The sequence below is a fragment of the Convolutriloba macropyga genome, chromosome 13 (assembly GCF_964194025.1).
Source record: "Convolutriloba macropyga chromosome 13, txConMacr16.3, whole genome shotgun sequence".
NCBI lineage: Eukaryota > Metazoa > Xenacoelomorpha > Acoela > Convolutidae > Convolutriloba > Convolutriloba macropyga.
Genome location: NC_134480.1, coordinates 21,745,286 through 21,770,655, shown reverse-complemented (window position 1 = coordinate 21,770,655; position 25,370 = coordinate 21,745,286). Strand labels below are relative to the sequence as shown.

General features: G+C 37.5%; 1 protein-coding gene and 1 long non-coding RNA gene across 2 annotated transcripts in view; one reads left to right on the top strand and one right to left on the bottom strand.

Moving 5' to 3' along the window:
- LOC142351790 (protein cornichon homolog 1-like) overlaps positions 1–25,370 on the bottom strand; it is a 460,935-nt gene that overhangs the window by 248,831 nt on the left and 186,734 nt on the right. The window lies entirely within an intron of this gene.
- Positions 2,404–25,370, top strand: part of LOC142351589 (uncharacterized) — a 30,490-nt gene continuing 7,523 nt past the window's right edge. Inside the window, exon 1 of the long non-coding RNA XR_012760969.1 lies at positions 2,404–2,468. This is a non-coding gene — a long non-coding RNA (uncharacterized LOC142351589). The remainder of the gene's footprint in view (positions 2,469–25,370) is intronic.

Below are 25,370 nucleotides of genomic sequence, written 5' to 3'. Positions count from 1 at the left end.
TGGCAGTGAAAAGGGCTCGTGTTTTTTTTTGAGAACAGATGCGAAAGTTTGATTGAAGGCATTGGCAATTTCCAGCGATCCAAAAAAAGTGTTTCCACCCCATTTCATCTTAGTGGGCAGATAAGGAACACGATGAAAGCTCTTAATATTTTGAAAAACTTCTGTCAAAGTTAAACCTGCAAAGGAATTAAGGATATACTGTTTTATCTAGTTCAATTGAATCGGGTAGATTCTTTCAATTGTGTTATTGTCTCTTTGACGGCTTTTGGCTCCATTCAGAATATTCTCTGTCTGAATAGAATGGGACTAAAAGTAACACGGAGCTTCCCTCCGTCTTCTAGTTTTCCGAGGAACAAGCAAAAGTTGATTTCATCATAACAGTTTTGAGGTGTGGTTTATATCTCCAGCTGAGGCATCAAAGAAACTGAATCTTTCAGCAATTTTGGGAAGATCTGCTTTTCGGAAAGAATAAGTTTATTTTGATTGCCCAACCTGGCTGCGCGAAAAATGCATTTCAGTGCTTATCAGGAAAAATAGCAAGAAAGCAATCATCTTTAATGTTTGTGTCCTCTATGAGAAAACAAAATCTGTATTTTCGATAAACCTGGCAAAACTTTTTTCAAAGGCATTATCACTGCTTAGAAAACTCCAATCAACTCCAGGAATGTTTATATCACCTACTATGAGCACATTGGTGAGATCTAAGTTGTTTTTAAAAACTTTTTCATGTGCCGAACTAATGAAATTTTGTACATAAGCTTCAAACAATTCAATTTCTAAGCGATAAGGCGAATCATGAGGTGGATTGTAAACAATAATAACAATTAATGTCTGCTCTAAATTGCAGAAGAAAACCGAAGTTGCAAAGTCAACAGGAAATTTAGCTTGGATTGCTTCACTGCGAACATTAATTTCTGTTTTCTATATCATTCTCAACATCACAGTGTTACCCATCTTTTTGTCACTTTGAGGTAGGATTTCAGTTAACTGAGTTAACTTGCTATTTGACCAGGGTTATGCAATTTCATACACCAATTAGATAGATAATTGGGTTCTTGGTTGCTTTTTTAGTAACTCTATCAACTCGAACTTTTTTAAAATAAAAAATCACATGCCTCAAGATTTAGCAGAAAAAATTCTGGGAATTCTTCAGATATTGGAGCGCAGAATTTGGTGCAAGTGTCGTCGGTTTTGAGGTCTACTTGCCTTAAGCTTTCCTAGAACTATAGTGAAGAGTAAGAAGGAATTCAACTTAGCGTAATTACTCATTTTAGAAATTCCCCTTCCACGAATTTTTCTACGGTGATTTTATATAGTTATCAAAAATGCCCCAGCTTGATTATTGAATCAATATTTGAATCTTTTTGTGCCTCTAACCGTGGAGTAACTAAGCTCTAAAATTCCGATCGTTTATGTAGTATATATTTACCAAAAATGTTCCTTTTCATCAAAAATTTTGAATTGTGCGATTAAATATTTGGACATAAAACTTTGATAGCATAGATAGCTAAATCTTCATGTGCTCTGTCTGGCTCATACCTGACTTTCGGTCTGGGCCCCCATGGGCGACCCAAGTCCCTCGGGCCCTTATCATATTGGATCGAAGACTTTTTCCTGAGAAACTAAGGTGACAGAAAAAATCCTGGAAAAGTTTGCTTGTGGCACTATGACTCCTGAATGCGTTTTGGGAGTGGCCAGTTTCTCCATGGCCAGAGAGGACACCCCTCGGCACTGCTGCAATAATGGAAGTTTTTTCACAAACGTGCCAGTGTTCTATGACTGGATAGACTACATCATGAACTATTATATAGAGGAACCTCATAACTAGAGTGACGTTAAGTGGTAATTGGCATAACCTTTATCATTGAGCTGCTTCATCAGTATAAACAATTGTGAAGAGCCATTCATACTTATCTCTTATGTTTTTTTTGTTTTTGTGCAACTTCAGAGATAAATAATTGATTTCTGATGAGTTTTACTCTGATGTGGGTTACTGCATGAGCAAGAACACGTGTTTTAGAGCAAATTATGAACCTGTCATCATGGAATATTGATTGTTAATGAGCTAATTGCTCGACAATTTTTTTTAGTTTTCTGACATGGCAATATACATACACACACACACACACACACACACACACACATATATATATATATATATATATATATATATATATATATGTAACAACCCAAGATTCTGGTGAGTCATTTTGCTTAGTTTTCCAGCTTGTAGTTAAGAGTTCGTTGGTCGTTCTTAATAAGTTCATTGTACTTTATACAAGTCAGAAATTGAACGCTTATCGGTAACATGTGGTGGAAACCCCCCGAGGCGGAAAAACTCTCAATATTGGATTGTATATAAATTTCTATTTCACTGATCTGATTTCTTACTTACTATAACGCCGGAGCTTAGAATTGAATTCTTTTGCCTCAGTTGTTATTCAAACCTATTCTAAAGAGAAAACCATGTAAGTTAAATAAGTGTATTCAACAATAAGACTTAGAGATTTTCTGGTAACCCTTTTTCATAAAACCCAAGTCGAACCCATGCGAATAGAAAGATTCTAGTTTTAAATAATAGTAACGGGTAGGGTTGCTATATATATATATATATATATATATATATATATATATATATATATATATATATCTCATATCTCAGGAAAACGCAAATGCTAATTGCTCGCTATAAGTTTTTAGGTGGTGGTCAATTAAGCCGATAGTTAAGCAAGCCGAATTTTGGAAATGAAATGAGGTCAAGTAAGCCGAAGAATTTTGGGATACCCGTATTTTAGGTTTCACGCGCATCGCGGCTTCACTGCGATAACTGTTATCCGGTTTCCGGATTACATCCCACAGCATGATGAAAGATATGGCCATGGACAGCGGTCCGCTGAGGCCCGTACCCACTAGATGTCTAAAAATTGACGTATTTTGTTTCTCTGCTGCATTGGAATATATTTTGCACTATAATACTATGCGCAGTGTTTACTATACCAGTTAAGGATGTATTATTTCTGATACATTTTAACTATAACATAACTTTCGGCTTGTTTTATGTCGGCTTACTTTTACTTCGGCTTAATTTGCGTTCACCATATTTTTTGGAGAAATCAACCTTCGAAAATGATATTTAAGGTTTTTGAATCAATTGCACTGTCGCATTTTTTAGTAGGTGGAATTGGATTACAAAACTTGTCTGAAAACATATTACAACATAATGATTAACAGTTTAACTAGTTGTCTAAATTGGTCATGTATGACGAAGACATGATGTGGAACACCTTTGATGATAAAAAAAGTAATCGAAAGAGAACAGTTTAACATTATTATTTAGGTTAGGGACACATAATTCATTATTCGGTCAAAACCACGATTCTCTGTTGATTTTGCAAAAAAATTAACAGCCGAACCGTCAGATTTTTCGCATTCGAGTTTTATTGATGGCAAGCAACTAAAATTAATTTTTTGCCCAAAATTTGAAATTAAATTCCACATTTGACTGATATGATTAGATTCATATATTTACATATATTTACCTACTACTTAGGTACAGCACAAGTGCTTTAGTATAGTTTGGTGATAGTTACTGAGTAGGCTTTTTGCTTCCTAGGGTGTTTTTGTCACATGCTGAAAGAATATGTCTTTTCTTCATAACAAAGTTTAGTTATGAGTGACCGGCTCATTGTGCAACTAATTACATCCTGTACGTTACTGGACGTTAAATATGGTTACCCCATTCCATACTACCTTTGACTCATTTGGTCATCTTCCGTTCGTCAGAGACATCGAGACTTTGCTTGGTTGATAAGATGGCTAGCTGTTTGATTAAGGCTATACTCTATTTGTCGGAACCCTGCTTACCAAATAAGACAACGCAATCAAGGGCATATTTAGTAGTAGAGTTAGCACATCATGAGAAGCAGAATTTAATGTTATTTTCAGTTAAAGCCCTATCGATTTGTTGACGGCTTGTCAGAACATATTTATTAACATTAATAACCATTATCAGTACTTGAATATCATTCATGAAATGAAACTCAAAATCAAACTTGAACTATCTCCACTATTTCCGAATCCTTTTTGCGACTGATGTACAACTTGCAAATTTCAGAACAGTTTTCACCAGATTCTTTACCATTGGTTTGCGACGAATTCATTTATTCGTACAGAATATTCGACCTCCGTTCTGCACCGTTAAAAGAGTTCCTATGAATCAGAACATTGCAGCAAAAAGTGACTCTCTTGAAAACTCTTCACATTCTTTCGACATGCGTTGAGGCTACTCTTCATGATAAAAAAAATCCATTCAAGGTCAAACCAAGCAGTGAAGTTAGAATAGCATGACAAGCAAAATTTAATGCCACATTCTATCAAAGACATAATGATTTGTTCAGTTTTGTCATCATTTACAATTAGTAACTATTATCGGTACGTAATTATCATACCTGAAGTGAAATTCAAACTCAAACTATCTCAAAATCAGCAAAACAATATAAGGACTAAGAATATTGCATCAGATTTTTTACGATTGGTTTGCGAATCAACCGGTTATTCATGCAGATTATTCGACAAAACTTCTTCAAGGCTAAGACACTTCCATGACACCAAACTTTCTCTGAAAAGTTGACGCTACGGAAAACTTTTCGCGTTTAGTTAGCATCTTTATCTACAGCCAATCAGATATGCAAATCTGACATGTAGACCCACGTGGCTAACACCATAAAAGAAGCATGAAAAACTACCGAAGCTCTGTTGAAAGTCGTTAGTTTTGTCATATTGAACTGACGGCACGTACAGTGCGTATTTAAGCACATTTCTTGAGCAGTAAATTATTTGTCTCTTGCTTCTGTTTCTTATTTGTTTCTTGCTTCTCTAGATTGGTTTACTAACTGTACAGTTTTAACTTAACTTTTACTTGTTAAAAATAGAAAAAAATGATATTCACAAAAATTTTTGTTTGGAGAAAGAAAATTCCTGAGAGATAATACGTTCAAAACTTCTTACAGATTTTTGGCAAAACCAAGCATAGTTTTGGTATTGGTGATTTATGAAGCCAATTGAAAAAAAAATTGTTCATTAAATTAACTCAGAATATTCAAATCTGAGGGAGAAATTGTTGTTTTGTTTCTCAAAGATCAATTAATCAACACAGTTCAATTTCTTGATTACTTGTATGACAAACTTGTGCGCTGCCAAGTTTGCTTGAGTTTGAATCTTTAGTACGGATTTTTTCAAATGGTATGTTCAGCCCATGTATCAAGATTTGGTATAAAATAGAAAAGGGAGCCCCGCCAACGCAGTTTAGTAACTGCTGATCTTTTTTACATCAGATAGTAGGCCTACCTACTGTTCATAATCCTGCGAACGTATATCTTACTGGCGTTTATGGTCAAGGAGATATAATTGAAAAACTCTTAATTTGAGACTAATTAGTTATATGAAATTTTGCATTTTTGCCAAATTGAAGCAAAAAATTTGAACAAGTAGTTATTTTATTTTATTGAGTATCAAGAAATGCAACGGTAATCTACAGTGTAGCGGACAATACAGTTTACAAAAGTTAACCTTAAAAACATAATATTCGGACACATTTGAAACCACTGAAACAAACTGGGCGTTGTAAAATTTTCTTTGCCTTTGATAGGAGATCAGCCGTTACATTTGGTACGCCTACCCGGAGAGTGGAAGGCAAACTGCTGTCTAATTTGATGAAGAGAGTGCCGAAAGCCTCCAACAAAAAAACCGAATCAAAAGCGAAAGGCCAGTGAGGTGAAAGAAAATTGCAATTCAATAAAGAATTTGAAGAGCAAGACCTGCTTAAAGGAAACAAACAAAGCAAAAGCAAGAAGCAACCAAGCATTTCAAATTTCATCAAAAAGTTGAACGTGGTGTACAATACCCATACAGTATCAACAAGTACAAATCCTATACTACACGAAGCTTAGAGATTTAGTGGAAAAAGTTAACATTAAACAAAGAGTTGGTGAAAAAAAAAGATTCAGATCGACCTAGCAAAGTATAACAAACTAAAGCTCCCCTAATAACAGACTGTTCGCCTTCCTGAGGAAGCAATACCCATCTGCAGCGCCGTAACAAGCTTGTACCCTACACAGGAGATTTTGTTGAAGAAAATCTGAAAGATTTAAGAGAGTGCAAGAAATGTTGGATTATGGTTGGCTTGCAATTATAAGCAAAGGCACGCAACCAGCAACGAATACAGAGCACGAAAAGGCAACTAAAGCTGTGAATGACAACGTGAGTAACAACAAATACCCAAAAGACAGCTGCTCAAACAATGCAAAATGGAGCAGCAGCAAGCGGTCAAGATACGGAGAACGTTTCAGAAACATCTTCAGCAAAGCAAAGGCGTAATGAACGAATGAGGAAAATCAATATCGAATTCGAATCAATTTTGCAACCAAAACAAGTGCGGTTTGATTGGAAGACGCTAGAGCGGTTGATGCAGCTGAAAGAGCTCGAAGCCAAGCAACAACTACTGAAGAAAGAGCGTGAGCTGGCGCGCAAATTGATGAAAACAGCTTTAGAAAATGATAATCTTTCCCAATCAGATAGTCCATTAGACAAATCATCTTTCAACTGGACACCAAACAAAAGCAATTTCTCAGATTGGGCCAGTTGAATCGACAGATTTCTAACACCCAACTGATCAACAATTTTCTTTGAAGCAACATCTGGAGTGAACAGGCATAGTCAATTCTCACGATATCGCAGTTTACGCGACCGTTCATCAAGTGTTGAAGAACAACACGTTTCCTAGAGCTTGTTTACAATGCACCACTCGTTATTCAATTAGGAGTTACGTACCAAAGCTGAAGTTGAGCAGCCTCGACGGAAACTCCCTGGAATGGCCGGAGTGGTCTAGTTTGTTCATTACTACTGTGGATCAACGACCAATACAACACTCAGAGAACATGAGCCATCTGAAAACTCTTCTGACAGGCACGGCAAAGTCAGCAATCTCTGAAATTGGCTATTATGGAAAGTGCAATGGTGCGGCATAAAGCATTTATGAGAGGAAGTTTGGAAGGCCTCAGTTGATCATTGATGAACAGCTAGAGAGTACTGGCAAGGCAAATCAGGTAAAACTGCACGACTCAACAGCTCTGACCAGCCTCTCAATTATTGTTTCAAACCTGGTGAACGCGCTCAAAGAGTGAAATCCGATAGGTTTTCTGCAATCAATCTCGACTGCAACCAAGTGAAATGGTGGTTCTTTGTTGATGATAAAGATGAAGACTGGCCTGATCTAATTATGTTTGAAAAAGGCTATCTATGACGGGACTCGTGCATGAAAGGTTCTCAACTTTCAAGGGAGAGCGAAAAGAACAAAACCGAAGAAGCACAAATAGAGACAAACAGTTCTCAAAGACATTTAACTTCAGTGCTAGTTGTAACGTGAAAGAATCGAAACAAATGGAAACTGATCAGTGTTCACCAGTTGATTGCATTATAAAATTCAAACTGTCCATTTTTCAGGAACAAAAGTGTGAATGATGTGTACGTAGCTGTAAGCAAGCAACGCTTATGTTATGGAAACCATGCAAACAAGGATTGTAAAGTCAATGCGTGCAGTATTAATGGATCCGTCAAGAAGCACACCAATTGCTACTCTCAGAAAATCAAATGGACAAGGGTAATCACGCAGTTTACGTAGGAGCAGAAGCAATCAATCAGAGTCTCAATACAGAGCGTGGCAACAGGCCGAACACATTTGTTTTCCTCGGTAGTCGATCAACGGTTTCATTAATTTATCATAGATTTCAATAGAAGTTAGGAGCCCAAGGCTTGAGTCTTACGCTCAACACAGAGGGCATATAAGGAACTAAGGTTCTGAGGACAGGAAATTCTCTTATCAAAATAATCGGACTACATTCAAAACTGCATTCGATCAATAGTTTTTCACAAAAGTCAGTTTCATTGGGAAACACAAACTTCAATAACAATAAGAAGAAGCAAAGCTGCAACTACTTGAGTGTTCTACCCAAAAGAAGCATCTACTTGATGGAAATTGGCATCACCTTTTGAAAAGATGCGTATGAGCTACCACGCCCAGTGGACAACAAGGTAGAAACCCGTAGTCAACCGGAAGTGAACTCGAAGTGAACCCATTTGCCATTCTAGCGGAGCTAAAATGGGTAGTTAGTGGACCCATGGCGGGCAAAAGAAGAAAAAGTGTTGATCATTTTGCCCTCACAGTAGCTGTGAGAGTGGCTGAGAATATCCAAACCAGGTGGGACATAGAAACCTCTGCTTCCAAAATCAACGTCGTCAGTCAGTCAGTCAAATAATTAACTGCAGGCACAGACGATGCTAGGGAGCACGACTATATTTTCAGACCAGCGGTGTGAGGTGGAAATGCTGTGGAATGAAGCAGAGCCAAACCTACCGATGGACTACAGCTTAGCCTTGGGTCAGCGTTACCCTTCCGAGCGAAGATTCCAAAGGGACCGAAACCTGTATGGTCTTTATCAGCAGTCAATAGATGAAGATGTCAAAAAGGGATTCGTAAAGATATTGGACGATTCCGAAGCAAAGGCACCTCTTGGAGAGAATTTCATTTGCCACACCATTCAGTGTTAAATTCAAACAAGACTCGCAAAGTAAAAAAACAAAGAAGTATGCCTAAATGACAAGCTACAAGCAGGACCTGATATGTTACATTAGTTGATTGGAACGATATTCAGATTTCGCGAATGGTAAATGGCCCTGACACCTTACATCGATGTTTCTACAAGTGCAAGTTTCCGAACGGGATAGAATTTGCTTGAAGTTTGTATGACGTCCAAGAACTAAAGAACCTGTTCCAATATATGAATATCCGCGTCATGTATTCGGAGTTAGGTGTTCACCAACTTGTGCAAACTACGTTCTCAAGCACGCGGGACTAAAGAACGACGAAAAGTATCCAATTGCAGCAAAGGCGACACAAGAAAACATCTACATGGACCATTTCCTGAAGAAGTAATTGAAGTCTTCAACTACAACCTCTTCTCTCATAACAGGATTTGAATTGAAGAATTAGATAAGCAACAACAATTCAGATAACGAAGCGACCCCAGACAACATGGAGTCAATCAGTTAAACGAAGCAAATCGAAGTGGAACCGAATACCGAGGGATCTTCGGTGCTTTGAATACAATTAACTGTTACTGACGACTTTTTCAATTAAGCAGAGGTATCAATAAAGAAGTTGAAGCACCTATAAATAAGAGAAAAATTAAGTTACCGATGTCTTCAGCATTTGACACAATCGGATTGTTTGCTCCGTTCAGTGTTCACATGAGACGGCTTCTAGAAAGCATCTGGACTGGGAAGTGACAACATCGGGGACATTGAGGTGGAAGGTAGTGAAGAATCAGAGTTTCTGAATTTGAAGGAACAACCTCCAATTGTAGTTGAAAACAAGAATCAATAGAAACTACTTCAATGCAGCGAGGGAAAAACCAAGCTTTGTGTGTTTCTTGACGCATCTGAAGACACAATATGTGTAGCGGCTTACTTACGTTCACAACTGAAACAAAACTCATGATGACTTGGTATTTGTCATTTGAAAATGCAGAAAATCCCCGATGAGACATCTTTCAATACCACGATTGGAATTACAAGCGGCAGTCATGGCGGTCAGGTTGAAAGAATGGATAGTCAAAAAACACAAAATGAACATAAGTATTAGCAATTCTTAGTCAAACTTGTTGAAATTAGTGCACTGGCTAGACAGTACCCAACGTTAACAACCAGTTTTTGTTGCCAATCGAGTAGCTGAGATACTAAAAAAACTAGTGTTTCACAATTTGAAAAATATGAGCGGTATCAACAACAGCAGGAGTTGGCACCAGAGCAAGCAACATTAGGGGACTCAAAAAAATGAGTGACTCACTGGCTTGGCCTGGCCTAAAGCAACTAGAAGGTGAATGAACAGAGCAAGTGAACCCCTTCTTTTCCTCTTATGAAGTGAGTATATAATCATCAGTCTTCATGATACAGTCTGAATATATCAAAGTTCTTCGTAAGTGACTGTGAATCAGTAATTTTAGCAGGCTGGTGATAACAGTGGCATACTTACAGAGATAATTGAGCAAATACAAACCAGCAACACTTGTATTAAGCCTTGAAGAAAGAGAAAAAGCAATCATCTCCGAACGAGTACAGCGAGAGAAGTTTGGTGAAGAGTTGAAATCTCTGAAACTTGAGAAGTAAATCCCAAAGAGCAGCAAAGTCCTACAGTTCAAACCCTTTTTAGATGAAGAATGACTTATTTTTAACAAAGGAAGAGTAAGCAAAAGTCAACTGGATTCCGTTGCGAAGCATCCAATGTTGCTAAATTGGAAAAATCTGCTGGTTGAATTATTCTTGAAAAACGAGCACAAAGACAATCAGCACGAACGCACAGAGCAGGTGAGAAAGATTTTCCAGCAGAGGATGTGGCTCTAAGGCATACAGAACGCTTGAAGACCAATCAACAACAAGTGTGTTACCTGCAGAAAAGGCAGAGCGCAAACAATAATACCAGTAAAAACCGATCTACCCGAAGAGCGGTAGGATGCTTGAACAGAGTTTACAAATGTTAGACTCGACTGCTTTGGCCCCTTCACCGCAAAGATTGGTCGAAGGAACGAAAAGCGATGGTGTTGTCAATTCACACGTCTAATTATGAGACCGGCTTATATAGAGGTGATACCCAATTTGCGCACAAATAGTTGTCGAAATTCAATTATGAGATTTATTGCAGGAAGAGGCGAACCGAATACAATCATCACAGAAAACTGGACTTTTTTGTACCTGAAAAAAATTGCAGAGTACGTTGCTGCGTGGAAAAGAGAAGGGAGTGAAGAATATCTTATTCAACGTAGAACCAGATGGAAGTTCAACACACTCGAAGCACCTCACTTTAGAGGAGTATCGGAATGGTTTGCCAGCAATAGTAACAAAGCAATGTATGCAGTGTCGGTAAAGAGATCAGTCACCGAGGAAGTACTTTCAACAAGGATGTTTAGTGTTGTACAGACATTGAATGCCAGACAGTTGAATCCAATCAGTTCAAACGTTAATTGGTTGGAAGCATTGAATTCCAATCAATTCTGGTTGGCAACAATAACGTTTGCTTACCCTACCTACAAAGCGCGGAGGAATTTGTTGATCATTGAAATCTCTTTCGACAAACTCAAGCCTATGCAAATCTACGGAGAGTGTGCAATCGGCAAAAACGGCGATCTGCGAAGCCAGTATTGAAGCTCGCCCCTGTACTAACAGGAAGAGATGTTTTTCTTTAAGTTGGAAAACAGGGCCGGTGATGTTGAGGCAAAGCTTCATGATAAACAAATCGCTTCCAGAGTAAACCAAGCAGTGAAGTTAGAACAACATGACAGCAGCATTTAATGCTACATCCTGTCGAAGCCATATTGATTTGCTCACTTATGTCATTAATTATATATAGTAACTATTATTAGTACGTGGTTATCATACGTGAAGTGAAACTCTAACCCGAACGATATCAGCATCAGCAAAACATTATTGCTGCTAAGCTGTAGCGCACCAGTTCATTTACGATTGGTTTGCGAATCAACCTGTTATTGAAAAAGATTATTCGACAAAATCTCTTCAAGGCTAAGAAACTTCCCACGACACCAAATTTACACTGATGAAGTTTTAGAAAACTTTTCACGTTCCGTCGACATTTTTATCTACAGCCAATCAGATACGCAAATTTGACATGTAGACCCACGAAACTAATCGCAATAAAGAAGCTTGAAAAACTACCAAAGGTCTTTTGAAACTAGTTAATTTTGTCATACTGAATTGACATACACTGCCTATTGAAGCACTTTTCTTGAGTAATAAACTATTCATCATCGTGTCCTGGTTTTGTAGATCATCTTAGTGATTTTACAGTTTTAACTTAACATTGATTTGTTGAAAAGAAATTTATCTTTGATATCTCGAAACTTTTTTTCGGAGGAACAAAGTTCTTAAGAAAAAAACTTTGTGCAATGCAGAGAGTTGTTTTTTGAATGGCTTCAGCAAAACCTAGAATAGTTTGATATTGATGTTTTTTGAAGCCAATTGAGAATCAAAAGTTGTTCATTAACACAAAACTAATTCAGACTTTTCAAAATCTGTTTCTCGAAGATCAATTAACCAATACAATTCAATTCTTTTTCGCTTGATTACCTGTATGACTGCTTTCGGCACTGCCAAGTTTGCTCAAGTTTTAATCTTAAATTACGGAGTTATTCTACATTGGAATTTTCGCTCTTGTGTTACGAATTGGTTTAAAACAGAAAAGGTAGCCCCCAGCAACGCAGTTTACCAAGTGCTGTTCATTCTTAAATCAGATAGTAGGCTTATCTAATGTTCATAAGCCTGTGAAATTTTATCTCACTAGCATTTGTGGTTAAGGAGATATCATTGAAGAACCCCATATTTTGAGACCAAGTAATTTGTGTTTCAGGAAAACTGAACAAGTAGTTAACTGAAATTATTGAGTATCAAGTTATCCAGCAGTAATCTACAGTATAGCGGATAATACAGTTCACAAAAGTTATCTGCAAAAACGTAATATTCGACAGATTTGAAACCGCTGAAACAAACTGGGCGGTGTAACTTTTTCCTTGCCTTTGATAAGAGAGCAGCCGTTTCAAATATTTATCTACAGTCAATCAAAATTGCGAAAAACTACGTGACCAGCAGTATAAATTGCTCGTGTATTTAATCAATTTAAATATTTTTTCTTTAGTTTTAATTTGGCCATGTTAAAAGTAAATGCAGTGCGTACTAAAGTGCAATTCACTCTTGAGTAGTAAGCTACTTGTTTCTCAGTGATAGCACTGTTTAACTAAACGTTGACAAATTAAAGAAATTAACATTGATAACCTCAACTTTCCCTTCTGCGGATCACAATTCCTCAGCAAGTGTTATTTTCTAAGAAATGCAAGTAAGTTTTCCCGATTGACTATACCATAGCCGAAGATCTTTTGAAAGTTGGCTTTCTTGAATCTAATCGAGAACACATATTCTTTTATCTTTTCTGAATGTGCGTATTAGCATTTTTTAAACAGTAGGACTGTTAACTTTAGCAGAAGGAAACTTGATATATCTATACCCCAGATATTGCGCTACAATTTGTCGGAACAAAATTTACTACACTCGGCAAAATTTGACATTTTCAACGGAGAACTTATTTGGTACTCTGTATGAAACGGACCGCTGAACAGCAAAGCTGAGCCATTAGTTTTTTGGACTAATTGAGAATCGAATAATGCAGTATTAAATTACAGGAGATTGGATAAAGCGGTTCACAAAATTTAATTGCAAAAATCGAATATGAGGACCAAAACCGCTGTAACAAACTGTGCGGCAAAAAGCGTTCCTTGTCATTGATAGAGGAGCAGTCGTCTATCTGTTAGGAACTTAGAACTTTTTAAGTTGTAGTCTTTGAGAGCTATTGCAAAACGAGTTCTTAGTACGAGTCATAAATGGGCAACGATTCTTCTTTGTAACTTCATAGACAGAAAAGTTGAAAACAATACTATTTTTAGAAATGGTGAGTATTTTAATATCTTATGAGATCTTCCAGTTTTTTCACGTGACCTTCATTTATCACTGCACTCCACAGTTTGCGTATTTAATCAGATTTAAGCTAGCGTCCCTAGTTTTGCACAGCTAAGAAACCAAGATAGTTTTACCAGTATGAAATTCACCAACCTCGTAATCAAATTTCGAAATCTCTTCGATTCCATACTCTAGTGGTCTTGCCTTCTTAGCAAAATAAAACTTAATTGTAGCTTTCCAGATGCCTTCATTTATATTCAATCAGTTCATTTCAATCAAGTTATAGCTTTGTTTAGCCAGGTTTCAAAAATCACAATTGCACGTTATCAACAAGTTTTCGCTACCAAATATCTTACGAGCTTACTGCTGCTTACAGATAATTGGTAAACCTCTATCTGCTTTATTGTTTGTTAACCTTTTTTGAGAGTGTTGGATAATTTGCCCCTTTGTGACCACCAAAAGAAAACTCACATAAATAATCGTTGCGTTTAGTGTTCAATGAGCTAATTACAACGTGTGATCCACTTAGAAAAATATACCATTGATCGGCTACTTTAGTGGTCTTGCCTTTCTCCCAAACTGATATAGTACGTAACGTTATTTTGGGGCGACAAATTGTTCACGAGATCACATTTTTTCATGTTTGCTACTCAAACCCGAAAATATGGAAAATTCGCTGATTTATTAAAATGGAATATGGTTAGAATTAATCAGCTTTTTCTAGTAAACTATCATTACTTATTATCTCAATTCGAAGTCCTTAAGCCGACTTATATATGGGATTGCACCAAGAATAGTATTCAAATTTCGAGAAGTTGCAGAAATAGAGCATCAATTTTTTTTTACTTTGGAAGGGTTGCTTATTTAATTTTGATGTTTAGTATATCACAATTTCTCAAAACTTCTCATTAAATTGAGGACACTTGGGAGGCCCCAATACTTAAGATAGACCCCGAAATGTGACTCCCAGGCTGCAGAGCACTTTCATAAAACGCAAATTCAAAAATGCAAAAGGTCACCGTTGAATATAAAAACATAGCCGGAAGATTTCCGGAAACGACTCGAAGTGAAAATTCATTTAAACGCCATCCAACTACTCATCGAACAAAACGTGCCTTCACTAATTTATGATTATCTAGAAACAAAGTCATGAAACAAGAAAGTAAAAACAATAAAATCAAATCTGTTAAAATATGATAAAATATCGGATCAAATTTTGTTATATAAATTGAGATCCCGAAAAAACTATCTCTGCCAAAATAACTTCATCAAAACAACTAGTACTTACAAAAACCACTTATGTGAAATTTGAAAAATACTTTAGGCTAAAATTATGAAAAAAAAAGCTCTTAAAAACAACTTTCGCTGAAAAACTGGAAAAAGTTACTAAATTTTTTAATATTTCAAAAACATATTAATCCAAAAAAAAATTCCTTTCGGCCAATAGAGTATCCAGATGCTCACAAAACCATAGGCAAGTCATAATAGGCAAAGAAACTTTGCTAAAAACAGAAAAAAAAACGAAAAACTGCAAAAAAAAATTAAGAAAAATAGTTCCAATTTTCGCCATTTTTTTGTCATATTTCTCAACAAAAAATTGATTCTTACCAACAAAACTGTAGCCAATTGTTATTATAAAATTGCTCAAGTAGAAGTGGTTTCTTGAATACTCAATTGAGCCAGTAGAACAAAATAATTGTCAAAACAAACGCAAAAATTAGCCCGAAAATCAGCAAAAAACATTAAAAACCTCCGAATTATCATAAATTTCATATGATTTTCCAGAAGCCTTCAAACCAATACCGACACCAGCCTAAGAGTTTAAAAAATCATAACCAAACCTCTTAACCAAAATAAATGAAAAAAAACTGCTTTAAAATGCCGCACGTGAACAAAAAAATTTCGCTCGCTTAGAGAAAATTTTTTCACACATCAATTTCTCGCTCTCTCAAAAACAGCGGTATGAACAAAAACCACTCTCTTTTTGCTCCGCTCTTCACTTTTGTTCAGCGCCAAAATCACTCCAAATTTTTTCACGCGTTTCGTTTCCCGCTTCAAAAATCACTCCAATAAAGTTGATTAAAAAAAGGACTTCTCCAATACTCCTCTTCGAGTCGTAAAAAAAGACAGCGCCCCAATACAATTCAAATTCTTTGAATTGTAAAAACCAAGAGAAGGCCAATAATAGCCCCAGCTATCGCTGTGCGGCTATTAAAAAGTTATCTGATAAGTACTGTCTAGAGGGATAACCAAAGAGAAGTACATCTCATAGAGTGGTAACCAATGGAGACTTCATAAAAGGGAACTACATGATGAATCGTTTTGGGCTCATTCTCGTTAATTGACGGTGTCCAGTTGTGTGGAGATTTGTACCAAGCGCCTTATGTCTCTCCATAACATCTCAACAACCCAATCGTTGCATCTACTGGTTGCCTCATTAACTAACCTTTTTAACTCAGCATTTCTCACTAAATTGATATCGCCCGATGCTAATTTCGTACTGATGAAAGTTCTTGGGGCAAGAGAATCTCACTTGCATATACTTGTTTGGAAGCTGACACAAAAGCGGCAAGCGTCGGGCGAATTACTCTCAAACTGTGTTTCCGGTGCAACGATCCGCAGGGGATGGGGATTGTTTTTTTTTTTTTTTGGGGGGGGGGGGGGGGGGGGGTCAATTTCTAAACTGCCCATCACAACATGAAATTATGTCTCCAAAAAACCAAACTTAGAGTCCAGTAAGCCGAAAGGCTGTAAGAGAACTTAATGCCCTCCAGGCGATATCCCGTTTTTAAGGACGAAAATTCAAAACGGTCAGACAAAGAATCACAAAAAAGCGCACAGGAGTAATATAATAGCTACAAACTTTGTTTGAGAGCAACTTAAAATATCCCTTCAACAGTTGAAAAAATCTTTCAGCATTAAAAAAGCTGCGGGGTATCAAATGCTGATCTTGCCGGGCAAAAGTTTTTTATGTCGAGCCTAAATTTAAAACTCTCCGGCTGCTCTTTTAGAGATACAGCTATTTCCTATTATAGATCCCCCACTTAAGTCATATATCCTCACAAAATTTCAGCATAAAAGGGTGCTGTAATTTTGTTGACTATTTCGGCTGATATAAACATAGCCGGCAGATTGCGGGAAAATAGCCGTGATAGACGCTTGTGGCCTTCCATGTATTGTGTGATATCCCTGACTGTAGAGATACAATTCGTGTCACAAATCCACTTAGAGTTAGGTGAATGGATTCGAGGTGCGAATCCAACTTTTACTGAATTAATGGATTACCACGTTTAGACTTAGCAACAATCGTGTTGCGAGTGCAGACAAATTATTGAGAGTGGATTTCCTCCTCAAATCCAATAGGACCTCGACTAGTGCAAAACAGACTAGATTGAATGCAACTGAATTCAGAAACAAGATTTAAGAGAATGAATAAATAATCAAAAGTGGGGGATGTGAACAATCTGAAATATTGATATTTTAGTCGGCGGTAATTTACTTGTATGTGAACGATGACTTTAGTCTGACAAGGACAAGAATAATTTATTTGGTACAACTTAATGAATATGAACTAAAATAAGGTACGACCGTACAACATATCCGGGGTTGAGCAAAATTTTAAACTGCAACAGTGAAAAATTTATTTTAATATTAACATATGTACTGGTTATTATAAATAATAAAGATTGTGAACAACAACAGACAAGTAGCTGAGGAATAGTGGAAAGGTGGCTCGAATGTGGAAATAAATTAAATCAATCTAAACTGTTGACATTTACAGTAAAATGTATGCACGCAATATAAATCAAGGCACAATTGCGATGCAAATTCTGCAAAAGTATAACACAGGAGATATGGTTACATGAGCAACATCAAATTTAACTAAAGAATACCCAACACGAACACAAATTTAAGGTATACTCTAAACATGAAATGAGTGGAAAAGTGATACAATTCCACATTTAACTGAACAATTAAAGAATTTAAATTTTTAACAATTGAACAATTAATGATGAAAGTTTAAGTAGTTTTGATTCAAATTTGGTTTTCGGCGTCAAAGACGCTCATACTTATTTCCCGTGCATAATCATCATAGTCATAATCCACAGGTAACCATGTTCCCACTGGAGGGGCGCAGGAGGGCTCACCACTCGCAGTTCATAGTTCGTATCAGGAGCGGGAGGCTGTGCTGCTTCTTCCTGAATGACAGTTTCTATCACAGGATTTGCGGATCTTTGTTTTTTGGAGACGGGAGCAGCCGAATCGTGACTCAAAGAACACACCCAACTTTCAAATCCGTAGTAGTCAGGCGCGTGACGATTACGTTTAGTGTGGAAAGTCGATGGAGAGGCAACCGATGATGTTGCAGATGAGGCAGCGACCGATGAAGCATTGGAGGTGTTTAGTGTGGTAGATGTAGTACGAGAACGTTTACCTCCTGCTTGGCGTTTTCGGGGTTTTCTAGACGCCATGGCTTTAGAAATGTTGCTGTTCGCAGATGAAATTCCCGATGCTGCATCAGACTGGTTGGGGCGGTGACGGATTTTAATTTCTCCGCGGAATTTTTTCTTCAAGTCTTTGGTATGTTGTGCGATCTTTTCCTCGGTCGTTTTTTCATACGGCAAAGGTCGACGTTTAGCGTATTCCCATAGATCGGTATTGCGTTCGGCACGGGTGCCGAACTTAGCAATATCGCTATTACGGACACTGACCTCCTGGTTCCTTAATGACTGTAGTAGTATTAGATGTACGGACAACTGTACTGCCGGGGGCCAGGGTTTCCCAGAGTCCGCGAAGGTCTCGTTTCGAACGCTTCGTTACTTTCCGAGCCAACTTGAGGTCTAGTGACTGCTCTGTCCGTGGGATTGGATTATTCAATTTTGGGTGCAGAATGAAACGGGAGACAGACTTGTTGTGATCACCATTGTAGCGGCGACCCGCGTCTACCAGAGCTCTCTGCATGGCCTCGTCTATCAAGATATCACTGCGATCCCCCGTCACCCATCCATTTTCGTCCAAGTAGTCTTCAACTGGGACAGTATCAGCGTCTAAATAGTGGTGGAGAATTTTTTCATATGATAAGTTAGATGATTTAGGTGTTGTACTTTTATTACTCAGTGGTGTATTTGGCTTTCTTCCAAAATGTGCTTGGAAAGGTGTTACGTTTGTTGTCTTTTGTTTGCATATACGTAATTGGTATACAATTGACTTTATTGCTTCTTTAATTGTGAATATATTATTTCTATTGTCTAATTTCATACAGCCTAAGCGTCTTTTAATAGTTTGTATCAAACGCTCCACTAATCCTATAGCTCTATGATCGTTTGCTGGGGCAGTGATAATGTTAATATTATGTTGTTTACAAAAGTTTTTAACTTTATAACCTATTAGGCAACGTGCTTGATCTAATCTAATGTTTCGAGGGACACCGTGAATTTGAATGTAGTCATCTAGAAATTTAAGAACATTGGGTCCATTAGCTTTATCAAATACTTCTACAGAAGGATATTTAGAAAAACGATCAATACATGCAAGAAAATGAATATCTTGATCTTTTTCATTGGTGATTGGACCTCCAAAGTCAATTTGTATTTCTTCATTCGGTTTTGTACATGGCAATAAAGGTTTCCATTTAGACGCCGGAAAAACAGGTTTAAGATTCTTACCAATATCAGTGCAAGGCTTGCACTGGGCCGCTTTGTTCAAAATTTCTCGGTGCATATACGGCCAGAACGCGTATTGCCCGAGCGTTATCATGCCCCAACTTCCCGGATGTGTTAAGTGGAGGCTTTCCAAAACCGCGTCCTGAATCGAATGTGGAATCGCTACGCGTTCGTCCACACAAACACATCCCGAGCGGACATGTAAATCCCTCCAGTATGAGAAGAGATAAGGATTCACTTTCTTACACCTTTGGGGGTCGTTTTGAAGGATGCAGTCACGTACTTCCTTCAGAACTGCGTCTTTACTGGTGAGAACTGCCAAGAATCCCTTTGTGAAGAGTTGTGTTAAGTTGTTCTCAAAAACCTCTTCTTTTGACAGTTCCAAGTTTGGTGATGTTTGACCGTTATTTGATAAGCGGGTGGTATTCACTCCTGAATTGGGGGTAGATTGGAATGTGACCTGGCTGTGTGTTGGGGGAGTTTGCGGATTAGATGCAGAGCTGCTCATTTTGTGATTATGAATTGAATGAATATGTGATGTGTATGATGGGCAATTAAGATGAGGCTGGATTTGAACTGGCTTTGCATTACTGGTAGAGAGAGATTGGAATTGTGCTGCGTTTGCAGAGTTTTCAAGAAGCAACTGAGTTGTATTGCGATTAATGGCAGAAAGCAATTGAGAATAGTTTGTTAAGCGAGGATGTGAGGCACGTGTGGAATTTGTGTGAGTAACGCTGTTAAAGTGCTGTGATCGACAGGTTTGTGGTGTGGTATTTACATAAATTGCAGCAATCGCGGCACAAATGCGGGTAATTGTTGCTACCGCAAATTCCTCGTCATATTTGTTTGTAACTTTTGCTTTTTGATTTGGTTGGCGAGAAATATAATCTACCAGCCCCATTTTTGCACCGGGTATATGTTCAATATTAAAATCAAAAGGTAAAAGACAATCGATCCAGCGTGTTAATCTACTATTATAGGATTTATTTGATCTATGTTCTTTCATAATGGATAGTAATGCTCGGTGATCTGTGATAATTGTGAAAGATTTGCCAAATAAATAATATTTAAAATATTCTACAGACCACACCACACCCAATAATTCTAGTTCATTAATACTATAGCGTTCCTCATTAGAGTTAAGGAAACGAGAGGCAAATGCAACAGTGTGCCAGCCCGAAGGCGAATGTTGTTCTAATGCTGCTCCTAAACCCGCTCTTGAAGCGTCGCATTTGATCCGCGTTTCCAAGTGAGGATTTTAGTGTGTATTTTCTGTGGTGTTTGCAATTTTATCTTTAATTGCTTGGAAGTGTGTATCATGTTTAGTGTTCCAATTGAATTTTGTGTTCTTTTTTTAATAAGGGACGAAGGGGATGACACAATTGGGACAAATTAGGGATAAACTTTCCGAGGTAATGAACAGAACCTAAGAAAGATCTGAGTTGTTTTAAATTTTTAGGTGCTGATAGTGAAGCGATTGCCGCTGTTTTTGACTCAAGTGGAGCTATTCCTGATTGACTAAACTTATGTCCCAACCATTCAATTTCGATCTTTGCAAAATGACAATTAGGTAAGTTGATTCGTAAGTTATCCTCATCTAATTTCTTTAAACATTTATAGACGAGTTTTAAGTGGTCATCTTTAGAACCAAGACTAACTACTATAATGTCATCCAGAAAACAATAGGTATTTTGAAGTCCGACTAAAGTGTAATCCATCACTTTCTGGAAAGCTGCTGGCATATCAGTTAAACCGTAAAAACCTGTAAAAAAACGGTACGTTCCAGTTCTCTCACCGCTAATAATATTAAAGTTACAGTGTTGGGCCGTTTCCGGGTCTAATTTAAGTTGACTGTATGCGTACTTCAAATCCAGTGTTGAATAATATGCTGTTTCTTGTGATGCGGATGTATTCAAATTCTGTTGAATTGTGTCAATCAAATTATCAATATTTGGCATTTGATATTTGTTTTTATGAATAGATTTATTTAAGATCTTGGAATCTAAAGCTAATTTAACTGCTTTATCTCTTTTAACTGTATTGACTATAGGTGAAAAAAAATTTTTATCTGAACAACTGTTTAGTTTTATGATGTGTTTTTCGTCGAGTAGTTTTTTAAGTTCTATATTAACTAGTGGTTGTAAGTTAATTGGAACTCGTCGCCCTTTTTGATGTGTAGGTGTAAATTCATTATGAAATGTTGACTTTACTGAATGTTTTAAAAATTTACCGACACGGGTGATGAGATCTGGAAAATCAAAAGAGATCTGCCTCTGGATTGGACATTGATTTTGATCAATATTTGCAACTTGTTTCAATTGACTAACAGAAAAGCCTAGTTTTGGAAAGAGATCTCGTCCAATGATGGGTCGGTGACCGTCTTCCACGACAGTTACATCAACGCCCGTGGCTATCCAGTCATTACACTTTATTGATGTATTGATTACACCGACAATCTTGATTATATCATTAGAAAAGCTTTTCAGATCATGTATTTCGGGTGACTGTACCCAATAGCTTTCGTTGCATTCGGACACCACTGTGTCCGCCAGACTTTTGTTTACAATAGTGCATACGCTGCCCGAATCCACCAATGCTTTTGTGTATGTATTTCCAACACAAATGTCTAAATTAACGGGTTCTACCTCACGAGTGTCGGTTTTGATGGAAATTGAGGCTACACAGTTATCGTTATAATCATCGCAATCAGAGTCGTAATTGGCATCGTAAATGCTTTTCTGCTGTAGAAGCTTGCTGATATTGTTAACTTGTTCCGCCGCCGTTGTTGAAGTACCTACTGTAGCCGCCTCAGAAACCGAGTCATCTACATAGTTTACTCTAGGTTTTGGTTTACTAGATTGTTTTAATTTGCGACAAACTTTTGCAAAGTGATTAGCGACTCCACAATTTTTACAAGATTTTCCACGAGCAGGGCAATTTTGTCTATGAGAAGGAGTCCAGCCATAGCCACAATTTGGGCAAATCGTAGGTTTGACAAACTGGTTTATCGGTGCTCGGGTTCTATTCCACGATCCTTGAACACTATTTATCGATTGACTTGAAATTTCATTTGTAGTGTTGGGGATTGAAGTTCCAGAAATTTTCAATTAGTTTTGTATTCCCATTTCAATGTTCATTGCAATCTCGAGAGCTTTTTTAGCCGTCCGTGTTTCTTTGAGTAGTTCCCGTTGGATTTCACCATCTTGCATATTAGCAATGAAGACATCCCGAATGATCGACTCCTCGTGACTTCCCAAATCACAGTTTAGAGACAACTCTCGAAGACACCCGTAGAACTTTTCCACAGGTTCTCCTTTCATTTGTTTCCGAGTGAGAAATGTGTATCGATCAAATGTGATATTTCTTTGCTTCGTGAATACACCATCAAGACAATCCCAAAGAATTTTTGTTGTCACTCTATCTATCTGGATACTCGGTTCTTGCGTCTCCCTTCCATTCCCAAGCTGAGGTATATTAAAGAGACTGCTTTGCTATCACAGTACTTCCAAGGTTTTTCTCCACACAGTATGCCTACAAGTTCTATTTTTTGACATCTATTGAGCCACGAATTTTTGAGCTGTTAGTTTCGGGTACGTCGATCTCGTTCACTTTGAGCCGTGCTATTTTCGACATCATCCTCGTAAATGGGTTCTGGGGGTAGAGTGACTTTGTCCGGAGGGTCGTCAAGGAGAGTGTCAATTGAAATTCCTTCTTTAGCCATTATAGCCAACTTTAGCATGATCTGCCATCTATCCCATCGCAATGGAGGTTCAAGTGTTGGTTTATCCCAAAAGGGCTCGATTCCCAAGAGTGCACGTTCTTTAGTTGCTGACTGCGCCATGTGATATCCCTGAATGTAGAGCTACAATTCGTTTCACAATTCCACTTAGAGTTAGGTGAATGGATTCGACGTGCGAATCCAACTTTTACTGAATTAGTGGATTACCACTTTTAGACTTAGCAACAATCGTGTTTCGAGTGCAGACAAATTATTGAGAGTGGATTTTCTCCTCAAATCCAATAGGACCTCGACTAGTGCAAAACAGACTAGATTGAATGCAACTGAATTCAGAAACAAGATTTAAGAGAATGAATAAATAATCAAAAGTGGGGGTTTTTAGTCGGCGGTAAATTACTTGTATGTGAACGATGACTTTAGTCTGACAAGGACAAGAATAATTTATTTGGTACAACTTAATGAACATGAACTAAAATAAGGTACGACCGTACCACATATTGAAACTGCTAAAGCAATTAGATAGACAGATTGACCACCAGTCATTTAATAGACCACTCGACTTTTTGGTTATATCGGACTGTCATTTTTATGAGACATATACGCTCTATAAGGAAAAGGCCCTAATAGACCTTTTTCAAAATTATAATTCAAAATCAAAAACTTAGGACTCTAATACTAAAGAATTATGGCATATACGTTTGGCACTGCTTAGATTTAACTAGTAAATAATCATAAATTTTAAAGTTCATCGAGCTAGGTCAGAAGTCATTGACCTAAAACAGAACAAAAGAAGTCACGCACACAAAATTTAACTGCAAAGCTGTACAAATCACTGAATTTGAAAAAATCAATAGCAGGAACTCAGGTCGCAAGAATCATCGTTTAGGACGAGGAACTAAAAAACATAGAAGTACAAGTCCTGACGTACAATTCAAAGATTTTTCGTTGACTTAACAAAAACTAGACCTAGAACAGACTTTGATTGACTTGGGTAAAAAAAATTCTAAAAAAAACAGATCACAAAATATACCAAAAACAGAACATAAATGTCAAAAACCAATAGCGAAAAATGAACATTTTGTTCAAGCAAATAACTAGGTCTAAAATGAACTATGAATTGATTGGGAAAATCATTTAGAAAAAAACGATACACAAAAATGAAGTCAAAACCGACTGACGTCGGGCTCATGGCTCTCAAGCAACCGGAGAGCGGTGAGCTCCGTCAGTAACTGTCCACAGTTTAGTGAGGTTAGCATTAGATTATTTTAGGGGGCGTGAGGTGAGCTCATCCTGGGGCGCAACTCTGGGAAGGGGAGCTTGGGCTGCTTCGCGTTCCTTGCGGCCTGAACGATGTGCAAGGTTGGGGATTGGCAATTGATGTAGGAGCGGGGGTGGGGCTGGAATGATGTGGGTGGATCAATTTCTAAGAACCGCCCTTCACACTATAAATTTAAGTCTCCGAAAAAAATTCTCTGAATCGCATGGAGACTAGTGAGCTGAAGGGCTCTAAGCGAATTTAGTCTCCATTGAGCGCAAACTCTTCATCCCGTTTCTGAGCACAAACAGACTAATGGCCCAGAGAAAAAAATTGGCCAAGCAAAAAATTGCGTGAAAAATGCCAACGGGATTAATATAACTGCTACAAATTTCGTTTGAGAGCAATTAACAATATGTTCCTAAAAAATGCTAGTTAATTCATGTGTGATAATTTTTTTTATTTTATCTCAGTGTCAATGATGGTAATAGATGTTGACATCACGCCACATAACACCAGCTGAAGTGCGGCATCAACAAAAGAGCTATAGAAAGAGAGAGAGAGAGAGAGAGAGAGAGTGAGTGAGTGAGAGAGAAAGTGTGTGAGAGAGTTAAAACACGAACAAGAGAAGGAAGGAAACCTCAATGGTCAGGAAGAGAGAAAGCGAGATCTAGAATTATTTTTCGTGATGAGATTCGACTCTGCTTCTTTTAGTTTTCTAGACTTGTTAGTAAATAAACCAAACAAAAAACTGATAATTGCAAAATTAAGGCAATTTACGGCTTTCGAATTGAAAATAGTGTTCAAAACTATGATATGGCAGTCGATAATAACTATTTCTACTCCTCCTAATGGTATATATATTTATTTTTTAATGGCTAAAATTTTCTTTTATCAGGCTGTAAAAAACAACGGACTAACGTTGGGCGAATTGCTCTCAAACGACCGGCGAGCGGTTGGTTTCATCAGCAGCTCGCCACGGTTTAGTGAGAATGGCTTTAGCTTGACTCGACTCTGAACTTTTTAGTTTTCCAAACTTGTTAGTAAACGATTAAAAAAACTGATTTAATAAAAAATTGCAAAATATTGCAAAACTTAAAAGAAAAGCTTCCAGATTTTACAGAGAAAATGTTCAAAACTA